Source organism: Rhinatrema bivittatum, chromosome 18 (assembly GCF_901001135.1).
Source record: "Rhinatrema bivittatum chromosome 18, aRhiBiv1.1, whole genome shotgun sequence".
In the NCBI taxonomy this organism is placed as follows: Eukaryota; Metazoa; Chordata; class Amphibia; order Gymnophiona; family Rhinatrematidae; genus Rhinatrema; species Rhinatrema bivittatum.
Window position 1 is genome coordinate 43,108,032 of NC_042632.1, and position 21,399 is coordinate 43,129,430.

The 21,399-nt window shown below is 40.3% G+C and overlaps 1 long non-coding RNA gene across 1 annotated transcript in view; it reads left to right on the forward strand.

Annotated features, from left to right (window-relative positions):
* The window catches only part of LOC115079968, a 57,896-nt gene that overhangs the window by 19,166 nt on the left and 17,331 nt on the right, over positions 1-21,399 (forward strand). The window contains exon 2 of the long non-coding RNA XR_003853469.1: positions 9,979-10,068. This is a non-coding gene — a long non-coding RNA (uncharacterized LOC115079968). The remainder of the gene's footprint in view (positions 1-9,978; positions 10,069-21,399) is intronic.

The following is a 21,399-nucleotide window of genomic DNA, read 5'->3' on the forward strand; positions in this document are numbered from 1 at the left end:
ACTTTTTACTTTTCCTAGAAGCCTCTCATGAGGAACTTTGTCAAACGCCTTCTGAAAATCCAAGTATACTATATCTACCGGTTCACCTTTATCCACATGTTTATTAACTCCTTCAAAAAAGTGAAGCAGATTTGTGAGGCAAGACTTGCCCTGGGTAAAGCCATGCTGACTTTGTTCCATTAAACCATGTCTTTCTATATGTTCTGTGATTTTGATGTTTATAACACTTTCCACTATTTTTCCTGGCACTGAAGTCAGGCTAACCGGTCTGTAGTTTCCCGGATCGCCCCTGGAGCCCTTTTTAAATATTGGGGTTACATTTGCTATCCTCCAGTCTTCAGGTACAATGGATGATTTTAATGATAAGTTACAAATTTTTACTAATAGGTCTGAAATTTCATTTTTTAGTTCCTTCAGAACTCTGGGGTGTATACCATCCGGTCCAGGTGATTTACTACTCTTCAGTTTGTCAATCAGGCCTACCACATCTTCTAGGTTCACCGTGATTTGATTCAGTCCATCTGAATCATTACCCATGAAAACCTTCTCCATTACGGGTACCTCCCCAACATCCTCTTCAGTAAACACCGAAGCAAAGAAATCATTTAATCTTTCCGCGATGGCCTTATCTTCTCTAAGTGCCCCTTTAACCCCTCAATCATCTAACGGTCCAACTGACTCCCTCACAGGCTTTCTGCTTCGGATATATTTAAAAAAGTTTTTACTGTGAGTTTTTGCCTCTACAGCCAACTTCTTTTCAAATTCTCTCTTAGCCTGTCTTATCAATGTCTTACATTTAACTTGCCAATGTTTATGCTTTATCCTATTTTCTTCTGTTGGATCCTTCTTCCAATTTTTGAATGAAGATCTTTTGGCTAAAATAGCTTCTTTCACCTCCCCTTTTAACCATGCCGGTAATCGTTTTGCCTTCTTTCCACCTTTCTTAATGTGTGGAATACATCTGGACTGTGCTTCTAGAATGGTATTTTTTAACAATGACCACGCCTCTTGGACATTTTTTACTTTTGTAGCTGCTCCTTTCAGTTTTTTTCTAACAATTTTTCTCATTTTATCAAAGTTTCCCTTTTGAAAGTTTAGCACGAGAGCCTTGGATTTGCACACTGTTCCTTTTCCAGTCATTAAATCAAATTTGATCATATTATGATCACTATTGCCAAGTGGCCCCACCACCGTTACCTCTCTCACCAAGTCCTGTGCTCCACTGAGAATTAGATCTAAAATTGCTCCCTCTCTCGTCGGTTGCTGAACCAATTGCTCCATAAAGCTATCATTTATTCCATCCAGGAACGTTATCTCTCTAGCGTGACCCGATGATACATTTACCCAGTCTATATTGGGGTAATTGAAGTCTCCCATTATTACTGCACTACCAATTTGGTTAGCTTCCCTAATTTCTCTTAGCATTTCACTGTCCATCTCACCATCGTGACCAGGTGGACGGTAGTATACCCCTATCACTGTAGTCTTCCCTGATACACAAGGGATTTCTACCCATAAAGATTCAATTTTGTATTTAGTCTCATGCAGGATGTTTATCCTGTTGGACTCTATGCCATCCCGGACATAAAGCGCCACACCTCCTCCCGACTGCTCCTCTCTGTCATTGCGATATAATTTGTACCCCGGTATAGCACTGTCCCATTGGTTATCCTCTTTCCACCATGTCTCTGAGATGCCAATTAAGTCTATGTCATCATTTACTGCTATACATTCTAGTTCTCCCATCTTACTTCTTAGACTTCTGGCATTAGCATACAAACATTTCAAAGTTTGTTTTTTGATTGTATTTTTATTCTGCTTTTTAATTGATAGGGATAAGTTACAATTTTTTAGCTCAGGTGAGTTTTTAGTTACAGGCACTTGGACTACTTTTCTAATTATTGGAACCTCACTGTCGGGATGCCCTAATTCTAATGCATCATTAGTATCCTTTAAAGATACATCTCTCCGAACCATGCGCTGCTGGGCAACTGTCGGCTTTCCCCTTTGTTCTAGTTTAAAAGCTGCTCTATCTCCTTTTTAAAGGTTTGCGCCAGCAGTCTGGTTCCACCCTGGTTAAGGTGGAGCCCATCCCTTCGGAAGAGACTCCCCCTTCCCCAGCAAGTTACCCCCCTGCATGCTTATCTCATTTCTATCTTCTAGCTTTTAGAGATCCACAGTTTGTCCCATGCCCCTTTGAATTCTTTGACTGTTTTCTTTTTCACCACCTCCTCTGGAAGGACAATCCAAGCCTCTCCCACCCTCTCCATGAAGAAATATTTCCTGATGTTGGTTATGAGTCGTCCCACCTGGAGTTTCATTTCGTGACCCCTAGTTCTATTGTTTTATTTCCAATGGAAAAGGTTTGAAGCCTATACATCATTGAAACCTTTTAGCTATCTGAAGGTCTGTATCATATCTCCCCTGCACCTCCACTCTTCCAGGGTACACATATTCAGATCCTTCAGCCTCTCCTCATAGGTCTTCCAATACAGACCCCACACCATTTTGGTCTGCCTCCATCCTGTCTCTATCCTTTTTGAGATACGGGCACCAGTACTGAATGCAGTACTCCAGGTGAGGCCTGCATCATCACCTCCTTTTTCTTACTGATTATTCCTCTCTCTATGCAGCCCAGTATTCTTCTGGCTTTAACTATTGCCTTGTCACATTGCTACACTATCACCTCAAGATCCCTCTCGTGGTCTATCACCTCAAGATCCCTCTCTTGGTCTGTGCACATCAGTCTTTTGTGGCTTCATTATATTGTTTTTTTTATTGCCTTGTGAATAAAGTTTACAATTCTTATACTGATACATAAAGCATTGAATGACAACAGCCTATATTGTATTGCCTCTGTTAAAAATCTGTGTTCCAACTCATGCCCTGAGGTCATCAGAGAAGAACTTCTTTGAGATTCATTCATTTCTCACATTTCATCTCTGCGAAACCAGAGGGAGATCTTTAATGGTTGCAGGGCCCATTTTATGGAACAAGTTGCCAGTGACCTTAAAAGCTGATCCATATCTAAGGATGTTTAGAAAAAATTAAAAACTTTGTTGTATATGCAAGCTTTAAGAGATATGGGTCAGAGAATAACTATTTATTTATTTATTTATTATTTAGAAGTTTTTATATACCGATGAACGTTGGGAACATCTCATTGGTTCACAATAATCGAAATGCAGCAAAAAGAGCTTTACAGTGAAACACAGAACAATGCGCATAAAATTAAGTAACATAAAGATAATAGATCATAAGCTTTTTGTTATAAAGTTCTGTGATTATTTGTTAATACAGCAGTGATTGATTGGACAGAGAGTAGTGTAACAATGGAAGTTTTAAACAAGATTGGATTGTTGACTGTAATCCTAGGGAATATTTTATTTTTCATTAGACTGTATTTATTTGATAATTATTTTTATTGTTAGATTCATTTTAAAGCTAGTCATTGATTAGGTCAATTTCTGATCCATCCAGAAGGGTGGGGTTTTTTCTACTATGCAGTTGTCTTTATTTCTTCATATTTTGTTTTTTATTACTTGTTCTTGTGTATTTTATTATTTTTATCTTGTAACCCACCTATAAGTGTTCCCAGGTGGGTAATAAATATTTTAAATAAATAAGACAAGTTCAAAAGAGCTGTGAAGGATGCAGTCAGTACTTCTCTCAGATTTCTAGGGTGTATCCTGGAAATAATCCTATTTCTCATACACTAAATGTGCATGGAAACATTTTTTTTCTTCAGTCTGAACTTTTTGATCATGCTTTTCTCTTTACATTTTCTTTTTTATGGCTAGCTGATAATTGCATACAGCATCTTGGGAATATTCTAAAGTATATAATTTCCAAAATGCAGAATTTGTGCTAATTAAAATGTTTCCAGGGCTTCAAAATATTGTATATGATCTAACAGACTTTTCCAGATGTTTACATTGAGTTTGCCAAAAGATGCTACACTGTATCTTTTATCACCCAGTGTTCAGTTTTACCCTGTATTTACAGTATTTTAGCAATAATGTCTGATAGGACGGCAAAAGAATTACCCTTCCTCAATCTGTCTTAAAGTTCACATGACAGGCCTACTTTTAGCTGCAAACAGAGGAGGCGTTCCCAAGGACATCTATGCCAGTGCAAGGGTTTGAGACACCCTAGGCAAGTCTCCAGTCATGTGCCCTTCTTCTTACACACCTGTCAATCAGTGGTGACTCTCGCACAACATTCCCTCTCTTGTCCCTTTTCAGCATCCCCCCTGCCAATTCCTGCATCAACCTCCCTTTGCCCCTGTCCAGTGCCCAGCATCCCTTCTCTCTGTCCCCCTTTACAGCATCCCTCCTCTTCTTCTCACCCCAAGCATCTTCCTCTTCACTCCCTGCTCAGCACATCAGCATCGCCCCAATCTATTGGTCTCCCTCCCTTTCTTGTAGTGCCTAACATCCTCTCTCACCACCTCCTACTTGCCTGAAAGTTTCTGAAGATTTTTCTGCACCACCACCCCCATATAAAAAAATGTGGTGCCCTAAGCACTCACCTAGTTTGTTTAAGGGAAGAACCTGACCTGGAGGACATGTTTTAGGTGTGATCAGAAAATAACCATTGTATTTTCAAATCTATAACTAGGCATGTTATTTTCTGTATGAAATCTAACTTAGCGAGTTTGGAAGACAGCATATGTGAGCAGTTTCTCTGAAAACTCGGTGCAAAGTCTTGAGTTAAAAAAAAAAAAAAAGTACCCATGGACTTTGCCCCAAAGTGGACAGTCCCTTGCCCCCTTTGTGGAGTAATTTTCAAACAGCTTGCCTAAATGAGCTGGTAAAATAACACATGTAAGTTACACCAGTTTTCAAAGCGAACTTACGTGTGCATTTCCTCTGTTGTGAAAATTATCCCACTAAATCTACCTGCACACCATTGCAGGGGGGTGTAGAAAGTTTTGGTGAAAATGTGTGCATTTGTGAATGAGCACAAACCATGCCCGCCCCCCTCCAGGAACGCCTCCGCTTAGTCTGGGTAAACTTGTGCATGAACAGGACATGTAAGCTTACACGCAGTTTGGGCAGGAATTCTGCAAAAGGCATCTCTGCAGGTAAGACACTGCTTTAGCTATGGGAATGCCTTTGGAAATCACTCTCTATATGGCCAATAATTGGATGCTTTGTTCCAAAAATTCTGAATGCATATCTTGCAGAACCAGACACACTGAAAGGTTTCATTACTCTTCTAAAACAGGTCAATATTTGGACTCAAACTGAAAATAAAACACTTTTAAAAGAAAAGCCAAGAGAACTCTATCAAATAAACTCTTCCCGTTGAATCCCAGCGAGTCCTAAATTGCCAGGGCTCAGAGCTATCCATATATCCAGTAAACATGGGAAAGATGCAGAGACTTGCTGAGAGAATGCCTCATGTCCCATGACTCACTGGATATTAAAAATATGCCTTAGTGTCCATGAAGAAAAGGTGGGCAGCTGTCTGACTGTCCAGCAGTTCTCAAAGGACAGTTCTTTATATAACACTGCTGGCTTTCTCAGGAATGGTCTTAGAAAGACTATGGCTACTGAGGGGAAAATATCTCCTCTTTGTAACACGATGCCTAGTTTTACATTAAACAACATTATTTCTTTAAATCTATTAGTTGCCCCATCCGTAATCCTTGTTTCAGAGAAATATAGAAAAGCAGACTCCTGATGCTGAGGTGAAGTTTTTATTGGCTGAACATTGCAGCTTTGTGATGTCATCAGCCACGTGAAATCCGCTTTGCTCTTATTGGCTCTACAAAGCCATTGGCTTAAAACAACGTGGACGGCAATGCCTGCCACGCATGTTTTGCAGGTGGCTTGAAATCAACAGAATCAAACTGGATAGTCTGTGGCATGCACGGTGTAATGTGTATATATTTATATATTATAGGGAAAGGGACGTATGTATGAGAAGGTGCTTAATGATTAGCCAGCAGACATGCGTTTTATTCTCACTCGTGTGATGGGAAAGCAGTTCTGATGCATCAAAATGATGAACTCTTAATTAAGCTGCAGAGACTCTTCCCCCTGATGGCTGAACTCGCAAGGGCCTGATCTACTAAATGTTCTCCCCATAGGCAATGAATAGAAGCAAAGCATAGCCAATCATGCTTGCTGTTCATGCTATGGGCTTCTGTGAATGGCATTTTCTTGCAAAAGGTGGCTCTCTGAATGGCTCTTGTCTTGTTTACTCTACTTTTAGTTACAAAGCAAGTCTGCTTCCCTAATGATCATTTTCTTCATTATCAACAGTCATTCAGGAGTTGGATTTAAGTAAATTGCTTTTGAAAATGCTTTCTATCAGTACTGTATTTATTGTACTTTCTAGGGGAGATGGGGAAAATATATTTTTACTTAATAATTAAAGCTATACTTTATGTGATATACTCTACTGGTAGCAAGAAAAAAAACTGAAGGAATACTTTTCTCGAGCATATATTCATAGGGATGGTAACTTTCATAGGGATGTGTGGGCGCACATTGCTGCATGGGCATCGACTTGTGCCCAAGGATGCAGCTAATTTATAACGCATACATACGTGCGTATGTTATAAAATAGCCTGGGAGCATGTATGTGTGTGTGCCCTATTTTGCAGCTAGGCGTGTACAGCCACGCACATCCACGCATAAGCCACGCAAGGGGGTGGAATTTTGTAATTGGCTCATGTTCAAGCCTTGACCAGTTTCACTTCATCCACCAGTTCTCCCAGTCTAGAGCTAGGTCCTCCAACTCCCCCCATCCTGGTTCTTTAGCCTGGATTCCCCCCAGTTCTCCCAAACCCCTTAAACCATTCAGGAATGCCTGTTTGTTTTTCTAAACTTACACCTCCTCCGAAGCAGAAGTAAGGTTGCGCACCACTGGACCTGGGCACGTGCCCAGGTGTGTATGTATTTGTGTGCACATCTCTTGCTTCTGCCCCGGAACACATGCGCCCTGTCCAAACCACACCCGCATTATGCCCCTTTTGAATTGGAGTGAGATATTTGTGCATCAGGAGTTGCGCGCACATGTAGGCAGCTTTTAAAATCTGCTGGGCACGCGCATGTTCCTCATGTGTGCATATCTCCCGATTCTATCGCATGCTGGGCTTTCAAAATTCACCTTTTTATGGATCAAGATCAGAGACAGCAATTTCCTGGTGTATCTTGCAGAATTGTTATGATCACTGGCATAATACAGTTCTCTTTTAAATGAACTGTACATTAGTTTGAAATGCATTTCTATTTCAGTTTCAATTAAATTAATTCAAATGTTTTAATATCCTAAAAGGCATGAATTTCCAACTAATTACTGCAAAACTTTAATAAGGATTGTACTGTGCTTGAGAAGGAACTGGATCCTGAATAATATTTCACAAGATCATAACATTTTAATTTGTGTAATACATTTTTACACAACTGCAAACATAATGTTTCCACTTTAGAGCTATGGAAGCAGAAACTGTTACTGTAGTGCATGCTTTCTCTTCAACAGAATGAATGCAAGATGCTTTGTTAGCTTGTTTCTGTCAAACACTAACCTAAAATATAACAAAGAGGTTGCCAAGCTGCCAAAATTCATCTCTGAAATTATTATTAATCTTATCTGATGATACTGTGGTCACCAAATGTCTTTTATTTTTTTAAATCTCTTCATCTAGCAAAATATCACTCCAAATTTGGATGATAGAACCTGTGATTATTTCTCCCAGCTCTAACTTGTGATTCTTGCTGGTGGGTCTCATAGTTGTCACCTAAGATAAATAATTTCCAGGGTTCCCCCTTGTTTTGTTGTCTGTTACAATGAATGTTGTATTTTGACCACACATACCAGATTTTTTTCTAAAAAGTTAAATTGTAACCACAGGTTAAATTATAGAGTGCTTTGTGAGCCATTTGCGAAATAAGAAAGCAGAGCAAAACCTGACTACCAAATAAAGTGTATGATTACAGGCAACCTCATAAACCTCCTATAAACATTAAATTGCTCACATAGGATTTGTTGTTTTAGTTTAAAAATTAAAAAGCTTCTTTTCTGTTTTAATTGAACAGTTCTCTTGCAGAGTCATTCTATTGCATTAACTGAATTTCCCTGGATAGTGAGTAAAGAAATTTGGTTTCTAGGCCAACTGGTTGATCTGTTGGTAGAGCCTGAAGAGACAGTGTGGAGGGATCCATCTTGATTCTCAACTAGAACTGCTTTACTTAGATGGCAGGAGATGGGGGCACTAGTGAGGCAGCATTTTCGGACCCTGGCGTGGAAGGCGAGTAGGTGGCAGTCTTAATAATAGTCATAGGTGTCGGAATGGAATGGGCCACACAGGCCATGGTCCGACCAGATTTAGGCAGGAAAACAATGCTACTGGAACTTAAGGGTCGCAAAATTTGGCCCTCCTGCAGAATCACTGTAAGAGATCCAGGGCCCATTCAGGCAGGTAGCAGCTTGCTGGTGATGCATTTTAACTCCCTTCTGTGGCAGATCGCCAGCAGGAGGAAGGTAGCACTTCACTGGTCTGCATCCTTCTCACTCTGCAGCCCTTAGCCCCACTGCTTCTTTGAACTGCCTAAGACACTGTACAGCCTCTCGATTCAAAGCAGCAGTCAGGCCAGGTAGCAGAGGAGGAAGACATCACACAAGGCACCATTCTTCTCCTACTTCTGCCGCTGACCATTGCGGGGGGGGGAGGGTTTTGTAGGGGGATCGATAGGGATGACTAGATGGGATGGAGATGCTGCTGGTCACACTCAGAGCTTAGGTTGTGAGAGAGAGGGAGAGAGGGCAAGTGCGGGTGCAAGGGGACAGAGAGGAAAAGGATGGAGGAGAGAGGGAATGTGGGCACAGCTTTAGTTGGCTTGGCTCCTCCCCATTCGAGAAGGCATTCCACTGCCTCAGATGACATTTGTACTCCCCTAGAGGGCAGGCTGCAAAAGCTACTTCTGGGGGTTGGGAATTGAGGGAATATAGAAAGATTCCAAGGCTTTTAAAGGTTCATTCAAAAGCATTTCTGATGGTAAAACAATGCATTACCTGCAGAAAAGGGCTTTTTAAAAATTTCCCAACTGACAGGTGGATAAACTTATGCGCACATGTTTTGTGTGCGCACGAGTTTACCTAAACTGAGTGGTGGCATTCCTGGGAGTGGTGCTGGGAAGGAGTTTGGACTCACATATTAATATTTGAAAATTCAAAAGGTATGTGCGTAAAATGGTCCCCAAGAGATTTGATGAGATAATTTTCAAGTGGAATTTTTGTGCATTAAAAAGTGAATTTTAAAAGCCCGGTGTGTGCATTAATTAGGGGATGTGCGAATGAGTCAGGTTCGTGTGCGCTGAGATTTTAAAAGTCGCCTGGATACACATGTATCTCCTGCAGCATGCACATCTCCAAAGTTTTCAAAAAGGGGTGGGGCATGGACGTGGACTGGACGTGGCATGAACCAGAGATGCGCGCATAAATACTTACGTGCCCAGATCCTGCTGTGGAGGAGGTGTAAGTTAATTAGGCAGATCTGCGGGGTTTAAGGGTTGAGGCTAACTGGAGAGAGTGAAAGCTATTAAACTAGGGGGGTATGGAGGACGCACCCCTTAACTGGGCAAACTGGGGATGAAGTGGTTTAACTGGCAATGGTTTCAACGTGTGCCATTTTTAAAATCTTCTGATTTATGCAGTAGAAATGTGATTTGTGCAGACATGTGTGTGGCCATTTAAAATTTGGCGCACTTGTGCGCAGCCAAACTATTTTATAACATGCGCAGGTATGTTATAAAATGGATGCATTTGTGCCGATTCATGCATGCAAATGTGTGCCTGCACACTGATTTGAAAGTTACCATCTTAGTCTGCTTGGAAAACTGGTGTAATTTATGCAAATATTTGCTGGCTAATGCATGTGTGATGTTAAAAAAAAATGACTCCCCCTTAATGCTGGCTGAGTTTAAACTACTGTTTGTTTCTCTCCCTCATCCATGCACTGGTCAGTGGGTATTGCAGCTGTGTAGTGCAGGATTGGTTGGGCAGCACTCAAAAGGCCTGGACAAGAAGAAAGAAAGCAAAACAAAAAAAATACAGGTAACAAGCAAAAATAAATCTATGCTTTGCTAATAACTCTCAGTATTACATATTTCTTTTTCAAAGGACATGTATTTTAATTAAAAAAAAAAATGTAGTTGTGATAAATTCATCAGGGAATTTCCAAAGACAAATGGTATTAGTTTCTTAAGTTTGTGCTCATTGTTTTAATAATCTGTTGAACAACATTTTTGTAAATTATTTGTAAACTTTTACATTGTAGATTTTATTTGGCTTAGGTTGGTTTAGAATTTGAGCAGAATTCCACAGCAGTTCTTAAGCTGTCACTAAGTGAAAGAGTTTCCTGATTTGCTACAGACCTTTCCTAAAATGACCTGTATCCAATTCATAATTTAAGTTTATAACTAACATATAGGGGCGGATTTTAAAAGGGTTATGCGTGTAATATGTGCATAACCCTTTTAAACCCCTCCTGCGTGCACCGAGCCTATTTTGCATAGGCTTGGCGACGCGCATATGTCCCGGGGCTCAAAAAAAGGGGCGGGGAGTGGGTGGTCTGCGGTATGGCGGGGGTGTGGCCAGAGGCCTCCGAAGGCCCGCTAGGCTGGGGGATCGCGCGCAACCTACGTCTACCCAGAGGCAGGTGCATCTCAAATAAAAAAGGTAGGGGGGATTTAGGTAGGGCTGGGGAGTGGGTTAGATAGGGGAAGGTGGGTGTGTGTGTGTGTGAAAGGAAAGTTCCCTCTGAGGCCGCTCTGATTTCGGTCAGTTTCGGAGCGGCCTCGGAGGGAATGAGGAAAGCCATCGGGGCTCCCCTAGGGCTCGGCGCATGCAAGGTGCACAAGTGTGAACCCCCTTGTGTGCGCCGACCCCGGATTTTATAACATGCTCGTGGCTGCTTGCGCATGTTATAAAATCGGGCGTAGATTTGTGTGTGCTGGGTTGCACGCACAAATCTACGCCTGCGCGTAGGTTCGAAAATCTGGCCCATAGGTTTTATAATTTAGGGTCAGAGTTAAGAATCAAGCATGCCCCACAATGCAGTTTATGCAAATCTTTGCTTGAATAGTGATTATCTTTTGGTTGCACATGTTGAAAGCTCGCTCTAAATGAACAGTTTTAAAATGGTGGCAGCCAAATGATTCTTTTTTTTTTTTTGTGACTTTTTGCTCATGAAGGTGTCAGTTTTTATGGATGTACGCAGATGGAACTGAGGCTCAGATCATCTTCCAGTGAATTGATAATTCCAGTTTTGATAAAACAAGTAGGGAGAGCATGCTGCAACATGACTTTGGGAATGGTTTCCAACACAGATTTGCAGAATGGCATGGTGGGGTTTCTACATGCACCACATGTCTTACAGTATAGCTTCTCCACTCGTGCAATGTGTTCAAACCTTCGTGTCATGTCACAAAGAAAATAATCTGATGGGGAAAAGGAGAGACAGGGCTATTTCAGAACAAAAACCACCATATACTGTGGCTTGAGCGTGTTTCTTCTCATCTGTATCATATTATAAAAAGGAAAATAGGAAAAAATGTTCTGGCTGGAAGTGACTTTATAGAATCCGATTTGAGCTTTTAAAAAAAAATTTGGAAAATAAAGTATTTGATAGGTATGTGGTTATAGGCAATGCATACAGTGTATGCTGTGACATTGATGGTATGGGACACTTTTTTTTTTTTATATGATACCTAGGAAATTTAGCACTAGTTTCTGGTACAATTTTTTGGTTTACAAAAGCAATTTTGAAAAACTGGTTGTGAGGACCACTCTTTTTTTTTTCTTATTGTCAAACTCGGTGGGGTTTTTTGTTGCTTCTACATCACTGTGGGATGGCATTCTCCCAATATAGCCACTGTTTTGGCAAGCCCTCTTTAAGCAAAGTATTGCTTTATTCAATATAGACATTTTCTTTGAATAAGCATAGAATGGGAATTTTTTTTTTTAACAAACCCCATTTTTATTTATTTTTTGTTTTTTTACTGGAGCAGAAGCTCTTAGAAAGTCACTGACTGGGAAATTGGTTGAAGGGCATGAATCAAAGTAAAGGGTGTTACTCCTCACAAAAATCACCAGTTCCAGAAGAGACCTGTTTTAGGATATAACTTTAGCTATTATAAAGTAAAGTGTCATGGAGTATCTTAATATAGTGAGTAAGTTCCAGTCCAGTCTAAGTCATGAAGATGTCACTCTGGCAAACTTCCTTCAACTGGGCTAAAAGTTTACCTACTAATACCACTTTAATGTACATTGCTTGGAGATTTACATTAGTCGTTACTTTTTTTTTTTTTTACAGTACATTCTAAAATCACTGACACTTTATTGGGAGAGCAAAATCACTGACACTTTATTGGGAGAGCATAAGAATTATCCACAAGCTATCATGACCACAATACAGGTCAGAACCTAACATCAGACAAGGTTCTCACCCAGCCTGCTAGCTATAGCTTTACAGCTTGCACAGTATCTATGTCATTCCCCATATGCAGAAATCTCTGATTTTATCACTCTACAGAGCAAAGAATTAAAACCTGAGAGAGCCAGCCACTGCGTCTTCCTTTTATTTGGAATCCACTGAAAAGTAGATTTTTATTTGTGCACAACACAGCTGTACACAACTTATCAGAGGCTGTATTTGTAATATTTTCATTTACTTAGATTCGATTTTCTGCCTCATCCAAAACCAGAAACTCAAAGAGGATTGCGAGTCACAGAATTCAGCAATTCTAATACAACATCATGCAATCCTCGATGTAAGCTCTCCTGAATAGGAGATTCAGGAAATGCCTGCCCAAACAGCTAGGTCTTCACTATTTTTTTCCTAACCCCTAAATAACGTGCTTATGAGCCAATCTCCAGAATAGGCGTTTTAGTTAGTATCTGTTTGGTTACATAGCCAGGACAGCCTTTGCAGATGTTCATTTTACTGTGGCTGGCTATCCGCATGGTGAGATGAATAATCTCCCTTATCCTGTCCTGCTCCTCTGCTTCTTCCCTCTCTCCCCCCCACACCCCTCTTCCTCAGCTGCCAGTGCCGCCTCTTCCCCACATTTTTGCTGATCTGGCTCTTCCAGATGTGATGCTTCTCCAAGTGACTGACAACACATGCTGATTCAGCTCAGCCAGGGACAAGAGGCGCACTAAGAGGGGAGTGTTTAAATTCTGTAGTGGAATGATGCACTAAATACAGGTATACGCACCTGAGCTGAAAGCGTATGGTATCACTGAAGAGATGGGGGTCGGAAGAAAATCTTACCCTTGACAAAAGAAGAAATGTCCCTCTCTGGCATAGTTTGCAGCTCTTGAATCACAAGCTCCTGTGAACAGATGGTGGGAAGCAAAAGTGCATGCAGGCTATTAGGAAACCACAAGGCACCTTTTTCACTTGTCAGCGGTCTGAAAAGCTGAGCCAGATACTGGTGTGTTATACACTTCCAGATGCAGCAGCTTCCGTAGAAGGAACAGCCTAATGTAAAAAAAAAATGACCATTCAAAACTAGCATTTTTAATTTTGTTGGTTGCAATGTGCTCCTTGTCTGTAGTAAAGACTTGGGCAGGGACTCTTAGGGTTCTTTAAGGTTAGTGGTCCATCAGGTATTGTAATGGACTTGGGGGGGGGGGGGGGGGGAGGAGGAGTGTGAATATTCCCTGCAGCAAGGAGACGACTTTCCCTTTGAAACTTGATGTGGGTAAAAAATACCCAAGCACATTTTCACCTGCTTTAGCTGCAGGTACTTTTTTAAATGGAAAATCAGGGTCATAGATTTGAAAATGGAATTTGTGTGCATTATTTTCCAGCCCACCATCCCCACCCCCAGGAACGCTGCCTGCTAGAAGCTGCCCATTCTGAAACTCTGCACATATTTTTAGCTGGCCTAAGACTGAGCAATTTTCAGATGGTCAGGTAAAATGACTTTTCATACACAAATTGCACTCATGTATGAATAAATAACAGGAAAGACAGATGTAAAGCAAGCTAGGGCCATGTTCACTAAATATCTTTTCTATAGGCACAGAATAACATATAATAACATGGGCACAGATAAATGCCCCACAATAACCCGAATGTCTGGCAAACAAATAATCGGAATACTACAAAGTAGGTTACCCAGTACCCATTTCAGCTAATCCAAAACACCATGAAGTCTCTCTACCATTATGTATGTAAGACCGTTAATGCAGTCTCAATAGCAAGCATCTGAAGCTGTAACCACTAAGATCACTTTAATTTATAATTCTTTTTTAATTATGAGGATTTTTTTTGTATATAAAATTCAAGGAGTCAACAAAAGTTCTGCATCACCTCACTTAAAAGTTTCCAGCTATATATTATTTATCTGAAATGTGGTATAATAATTTTCAAAAAGTCTTGTGAGATGATTCTATTTCTCTGGTTAGGAAGATTGTGCTCAGATACACAGAAGTTCAAATTGCAAGCCCAAGATATGATGCAACGTTTCTTTTGTACAAGAATATCCAAGGAATGTGGTGAAAAGGGCTTTTAAAAGTTCCTTATAATGTTAATTGATCTTTATTATTGACTTACATGTCAACAGGGCTCATGAAGTGATATCTATAATAAGACAGCATTGCCATATATTAACACTTCATCAGGTTTTCAAGGAATTCCCCAAGATAGCATTTTCCTGTGGCAGAAATATTATTGATATTGTAGACCATTCACGACTCCCAATAACACCCATGGTTTCACAGACATCTTGAAGCAGCCATCAGCCATGTGGACAGTGTTCCATGCGTGACACAACATTGCATGCACAGAATGGACTCACCCAATGATGAGACACAAGGTTTTTTTTAAGTGTTCTACCAACTGTTCCACTTCAGGCATCATTTATTTGATACAACATCTGTGTAATTTGGTGTATATAGGATGGTACTAAATGTCTGGTTTGGGCTAGATTAATTGAACACAAGAGTTGTTTAAATACTGAGAAAACATCAGCACCTATGATGTTTCCCTTATAATTCAATGTTTTTCCCCCACTTTCAAATCTGAGTCAGGACCGTCTGAAGAGCTACAGTGCAGTGTAATTAATTAATTAGAGAGTGTAGAAACTGTCATTTTATAGGATAATTCTCAATGCTTTGCCTTATATGTAAAAAGCAGAAGTGGAAAAGTTTATTTAGAGTTGAATTGTCAGGCAAAGATAGGTATTGCTTCCTGACCTTTTTGTGTCAGCAAGCCTCTATGTACACATGTATTGAATAAAGGGAAGTGGTTTGACCTCTATGAGATGGACTGTTTGATTTAATTATTTTTACAGTCTTATCAAGGGAAACAAGGAAATCCACACATGTGAGCAATTTTATAAGTATTCATTAGTTCTCTGATGCAGTGGAAATGAAACACTGTGTTGGGATTTTGAATAGAGGAATCATCTCAGAAGACTTTTTGAAAATTATTATACCACATTTGAGATAAGTACTGTATAGCAGGTAACTTTTGAGTGAGGTGACTCATAGAACTTTTGTTGGTTGCTTGAATTTTACATGTAAAAAACAACAATTTAAAATAAAAAAATTGTAAATCAAAATGGAGCTTTAAGTGAGATACTTATTATTGAGGTTGCTTTGATTAATAGTCCTACATACACAATTGTAGAGAAGCTTCATGGTGTTTTGTATTAGTTGAAATGGGTACCGGGTAACCCACTTTGTAATAGAGTAACATGGCTCATCCAGACTTCCCATTTTAGATTCTTCCATTTTGGGTAGATGAGCATATATTTGTTTCTTTTTACTTGATATACCACTTCTATAAAGACCTAAGCATGCACAACTCAACTATCTCCTTCCCCACAACAACTTGCCTTTTACCTGACCTCTTAACCCTTTTTCCACCTCTGCTATCCAAAGGCAAAAAGTCCCTTTTTGAATAAGACCCTTAATATGGTAAAACCTGATATTAGTAAAGGCTTTTTTTTTTTAGCTAATTTATATTAAAACAACACTTTCTGATAGTTGACACCAAAACTTGAAATTCGTTGCTGTGGCTCAGTCTGGTTAAATGGAAAAGAAAGAAAGAAAAGAAAGAAAAGAGCGCACATTTCTAATATGTTTAATTTCACAATGCTTGTGGGTATACAATATTTTTTGTTGTTCCATTGTCTGTGCAGATATAGAGATTGTCTGGTTTGCCGACTCTAGAACATGCAACATATAATTGTCCATGTGAGAAGCAATCCGTGTCTAGATGTAAACCGCATAATTCTAGAAATGAAAAAGAATGAAAAAAGAAAAAAATAAACTATACTCAGTAAATGAACGATATGGTAAATGACACAGCTCAATTCCAATGCAATGTCACACGAAATAATTAAATCAAAATGAAAATAAATCGAAATCTATGAAAATTCAAATTAACAATGCAATCAGAAACATTGAAATGGAATCGTAAAATATTTAGTACAAGCTGTTAAGCCCATTAAATTGGCGAGATTTTTGTCCCCTCTCCTCCTACGTCTTTGCTCTGCTCCACTCCTTCCCCCCCCAGCACCACAAAGGGCCAGAGGCGGCGACGGTGGTAGGAGCTGCATTGGTGGCCGAGGGGGATCTCGCGAGGCGTAATGGTCCTGCCATCCCAACTCCCTCCCCCCTTCCCCGGTGGCAGAGGGACAGGCTCAGACCCCTTTCACTCTATCCTTACAGGCCCCAACTCCTTTGTTCTCCCATTCCCCTCTACACTCAACCCCTTCCACTCTAACCTATAAGTGGAGAGCTGGGGGGGGGTAGAGACTCTCTCTCTCATACAGCCCCCTACATAGGCTTCCTCTCTCTCTCTTGCACATACACTCTCCCTCTGTCCCTCACACACGCACGCCCAATCCCTCTCTCACATATACACAATCCTTCACGTAGTCTCCCTCTCGCTTTGGCACTCACACTCGCCTTCAGTGCACATTAACACACTTCTCCCTCACACAGTTAAAATGGGCGATATTTTTGTCCCCTCTCCACCTAAGTCTTTGCTCTGCACTCGCAAGAGCTTGCAAAGTTCCCACACCTGTTGTGTCTAGGAGAGTGAGGAAAATACTCCTCCCCCCCCCCCCTCACAAAGGGCAGGTGGCAGGCACTGCAACAGATTTGGGACACGTTGCCTAACTTACTTTGCTCTTCCTGGGAGACTTGTGCCTTTAAGAAATCTGATTGGGGGCTTGAGAGGGAGGAGGGAGCAGGGCTCTGGCTTTCACTTTTGTGATGGTGCTTTGCTGGGAGTGGGGGTGGAGCGATGCTCATGTAAACTCTTCCCTTGGTGGCTGAGACTCACGGGTGGCTTGACAGCACTGCCTTCCCCCTCCCCCTCCCCCACAATTACGGTTTTTAACTTGGCTTCTCCTTATCTGTGGGACTCAGGGGGTGGGGGAGGAGGGTGAGCTGTTCTCTATTCAGCTCTTTACTCTTTTGCTGCTGCAGGCTGCAGCTGCTTGTGATATCTTCACAGCCACTTTCTACTGCATTTGCTCTGCTCCAGCCATCCCAAATCCCTCCCCCCCTTCCCTGGTGCTGAACGGACTGGCTCACTGACTCTTCTACCCTTTCCTCCTCCTGTGTGTAACTGTCCAGCAGTCCCTACTCCCTCCCCCCTTCCCCAGCATCGGAGGAATGGGCTGAGCTGTTTCTCGGAGTGGTGACTCATCTGCCCTTTCCTCCTCCCCTCTGTGACACCCAGCACGTAATGCAGAGCTCTATGGTCCGCACATGCACGGTAGAGCTGCTCTCTACTGCACATTTGCAGTCTGTCAGTCAGAGCCCATTTATATTGTAGATAGCGTGTGTTGCTTTTATGTCCAACGGCGATGTTTTTCCAAAACAGCATGCTTTTACTTGTCACAGGTGTGACATCTATATAATATAGGCATATAAAAACACGCGTGTATTCAAATGCAATGTTGTGTCAAAATTTCAAAGCAATCGGTGAAGAACTTTCGGAGATTTAAGATTTTGAACAAACAAACATTTACATATATATATATATATATATATATACACACACTGTATCTATGCCACCATTCACCCAGACACATAACCTAGTAAAACTGGATTTGTAATAAAAACAAAACAAAACATAATTGTATGCAAATTAATGCAATAAGTGTGCAACTCAGTCAATTGCCTGCACAGTTACTTTGCATGTTCATTAAATTAGGATGCAACTGTACTGCAAATACTGTATTGTTGAAAAAGGAACTGTGATTTAGAACAGATCTTCAATTACTGCAGCGTACTAGCAATGGAAATGTATTTATTTATTTATATGTAGCATGACTATGCAGCATTATCTCAATATTCAAATCAGTTTACAAGAAAACATTCAGAAACAGTAACAATTCAATATGACATGCGGCCTTTTATTCTATAACTTGTCATATTAAAATGCATTAAGTAGAAGCAATCACTTTGATGAAATGATGGCTGCCAGTTATGTAAACCTCTCTGTAAACAATTGCCTTTGTTTAACCGATATATGGGGTTACTTTCCATGATCTCTCTCATTTATTTTGCTCCTTGGGATTGTCTCTTTTACCCCTCACATCTAGTGTCCAGCATAGGACAATTCTAGGCAGTGCATCGGGTGGCATTCAACACACGTGCCCAAGCTATATCTGTCTTCACCTGTTCGTTGTCTGGACAATAGATTCTGCATTTGTTCTCTGATGTAGCTCTTGGTTGGAGATTCTTCTCGGCCAAAAAATTCCAATGATCTTCTACAGACCCTTGTTTTGTAAGGTCTTTAGCTTGTGAGCTTTACTTATTGGGAGCTTCCAGAAGTCTGAAGAGATGAGTGTTTGTGGCCTGACATTTGATGCCACTATCAGACAGACCACATAGCAGCAGCAGCAGCAGCAGCAGTGGTGCTCTCTTGTGGAAGCCTTATGTTCCATTTGAGGTATGAAGAGGTCTGAATTGACTCATCATCATGATAGAATTACAAACATTTAAAACAGCAGCTCTCTTTCTGCAATATCCCCTCAAATATATCAGGATCCTGGGTGATGATATTAAGAAATATTAAGTGTTTGCCGAGTTGTTGTGATTGGCTGCTGTATGTTTTTACTTCCCTATACGTCATTGAATTATTTCTTTTGTCTTGTCTTTAGTGCTGTACATAAACATTTTATTATTGTAACATTTTTACTGGCCTAGAACCAGGTATAATGCAGGATACAAGTGTTTGTAAATACATAAATACAAGTTACACATATCACAATGTGTGTTCTTAAATCTTGCTGGAATGAACATCTTGGGTTATATCAGGAACTAAAATATGATTATATTAAAAACAAACAAACCACAAACAGTTGTATAATTGAAATATCTTGATGGTGGCAGTGATGGGGTTAATGCAGAGCCTGTCTAGCTCATAGCAGAGACTGAAGATGGAGTCATTGTTCCTATAGAAGTGCTGAGTAAATAAATTGTACTTTAGATTAGGAGAATGAAGAGTAAAAGAGGCAGCAAATAGTCTACTAATTCAAGATGCAGCAAGTTTATGGGAGATTTTAATGGAAAATATGACAGGAATTCAAAGCACACATGGTGAAGTTTAATGCTGTATGCTGTATATAAAAAAAATCACAGCTTACAATTTAATAAGGAGGGATGTGCTTTCTTTGCAAACAAAACACAATTTTCACCACATTTTCGTTTTGTTTTATTTTGTTCTTTTTTGTTATTGTTTCTTTTTTTTTTTTTTAAAACTTCCTTCTGGCTCATCCTTGCATAATCCCCACCTACCATCTCCCCAAACTCTTACACCATTCGTAGTAATCCCCAGTCACTCCTGTCCCACCACTGCAGATGTAGAAAATGGTGCTGGTCAACCAAGTGCCGATGCCATTGTGGATATACTGGCCATCATCATTCGTTGGATGATAATTATCCGTATTGGCACCAGCCTTGGGGTGGACGGGCACTATTTTCTACATTTCTATCTGTAAGCGAGCAATAATTAAATACATTTTTGGTGGTAGAGCAGGAGCAACTGAGGATCACTCCTGCCACTGAATAGTCTTCAAAGCATATGGATGGGATAAGAAGTTGAGGGGTGAAGCAGGTAAGGGGGCTGTGTGGGGAAGACCCAAGAAGGGTATATTTTGTGGTTTCATGCATGTGGGGAAGGGGACGGGGCAGCCTGACCCAACATGTTTTGATTTTTTTTAGTTATTAGTTTAGGGTTTGTTTGTTTTTTTAGACAAAGAATAAAAAAAAAAAAAGAAACAAAAAAAATGTAATTATGCACATCTCTAATAAAAAGGATTTTCAAATGCATGGGTATAGTCAGTTCTGCAAGTTCCTATAGTGGAAAGAGGGAAGTTTGTGTCTATTGATTCTGAAAGGGTTATCCCTACTACTTTCTAAAAATATGGACAGATTTTCAGCAGGGATGGAGAGGGAGAGAGATGATATCCATACAAGAAGGTGTAATATATGCAACTAACCCTCTAGTATTCCCTAAGGAAGACATCAGGTGATGGAGAAATGACTTGTGTGATAATCAGCACCTGAAAATGACTAAGTCTAGGCTGCATATTAAAAAAAAAAATTGACTTTAGCATTTCAGCAAAAGACAGATATTCTCATTGTTCACAATACTGTTGTAGGGAACTCTGTCGCAGGAGAATTAAACCATCACATATGTGCCAGACAACCTAAAATGCCAACCTTGGGAAAATAATTCACACTACTGTTACTTAAACACTCCTCGGGTATTTGATCCATATAATAGTTTAATGTAGAAAGGAGCGTGCTATAAGAGAAGCTGTCACTAGTATTTATTTATTTATTTAGATTTATATTCCGCTTTTCATACTTTTTTTCAGCCCTTCAAAGTGGATTACATTCAGGTACTGTAGGTATTTGCCTATCCCCAGAGGGCTTATGCACTATTAACATTTTCAAGAACAGAGATTGCCAAATTAAGATTATAATCTTAGTTTTCTATAGCAAAGAATTAATTTGCTACATCCTCAAACACTTTCATAAAGCAATACACAGAAGCTAAAGGTAATACAATAATAATTAAATGTTTCTGTCAATAATCCCCTTTTCCTTCTTTCTCCTAGAGTATACATGGTGTTATAAGGAATGGCTTAGTGGTTAGAGTCCAAGGGAAACCAGGGTTCAGATTCCAATTCCCAACTACAACCACCACCACTGATGCTCCATATAATTTTGAGCAAGTCACTCTATCTTCCCTTACCTCAGGTGTCTGCTTCCATTGTAAGCTCTTTGGGGAAGGTACTTACTGTACCTGAATACTATATCATGCTGTAAAATGCCTTGTCCATGATTTGAAAGGGTGGGCTAAAAATTAGTGAGCCATCTTGATAGTCCTCCTCTGATTGA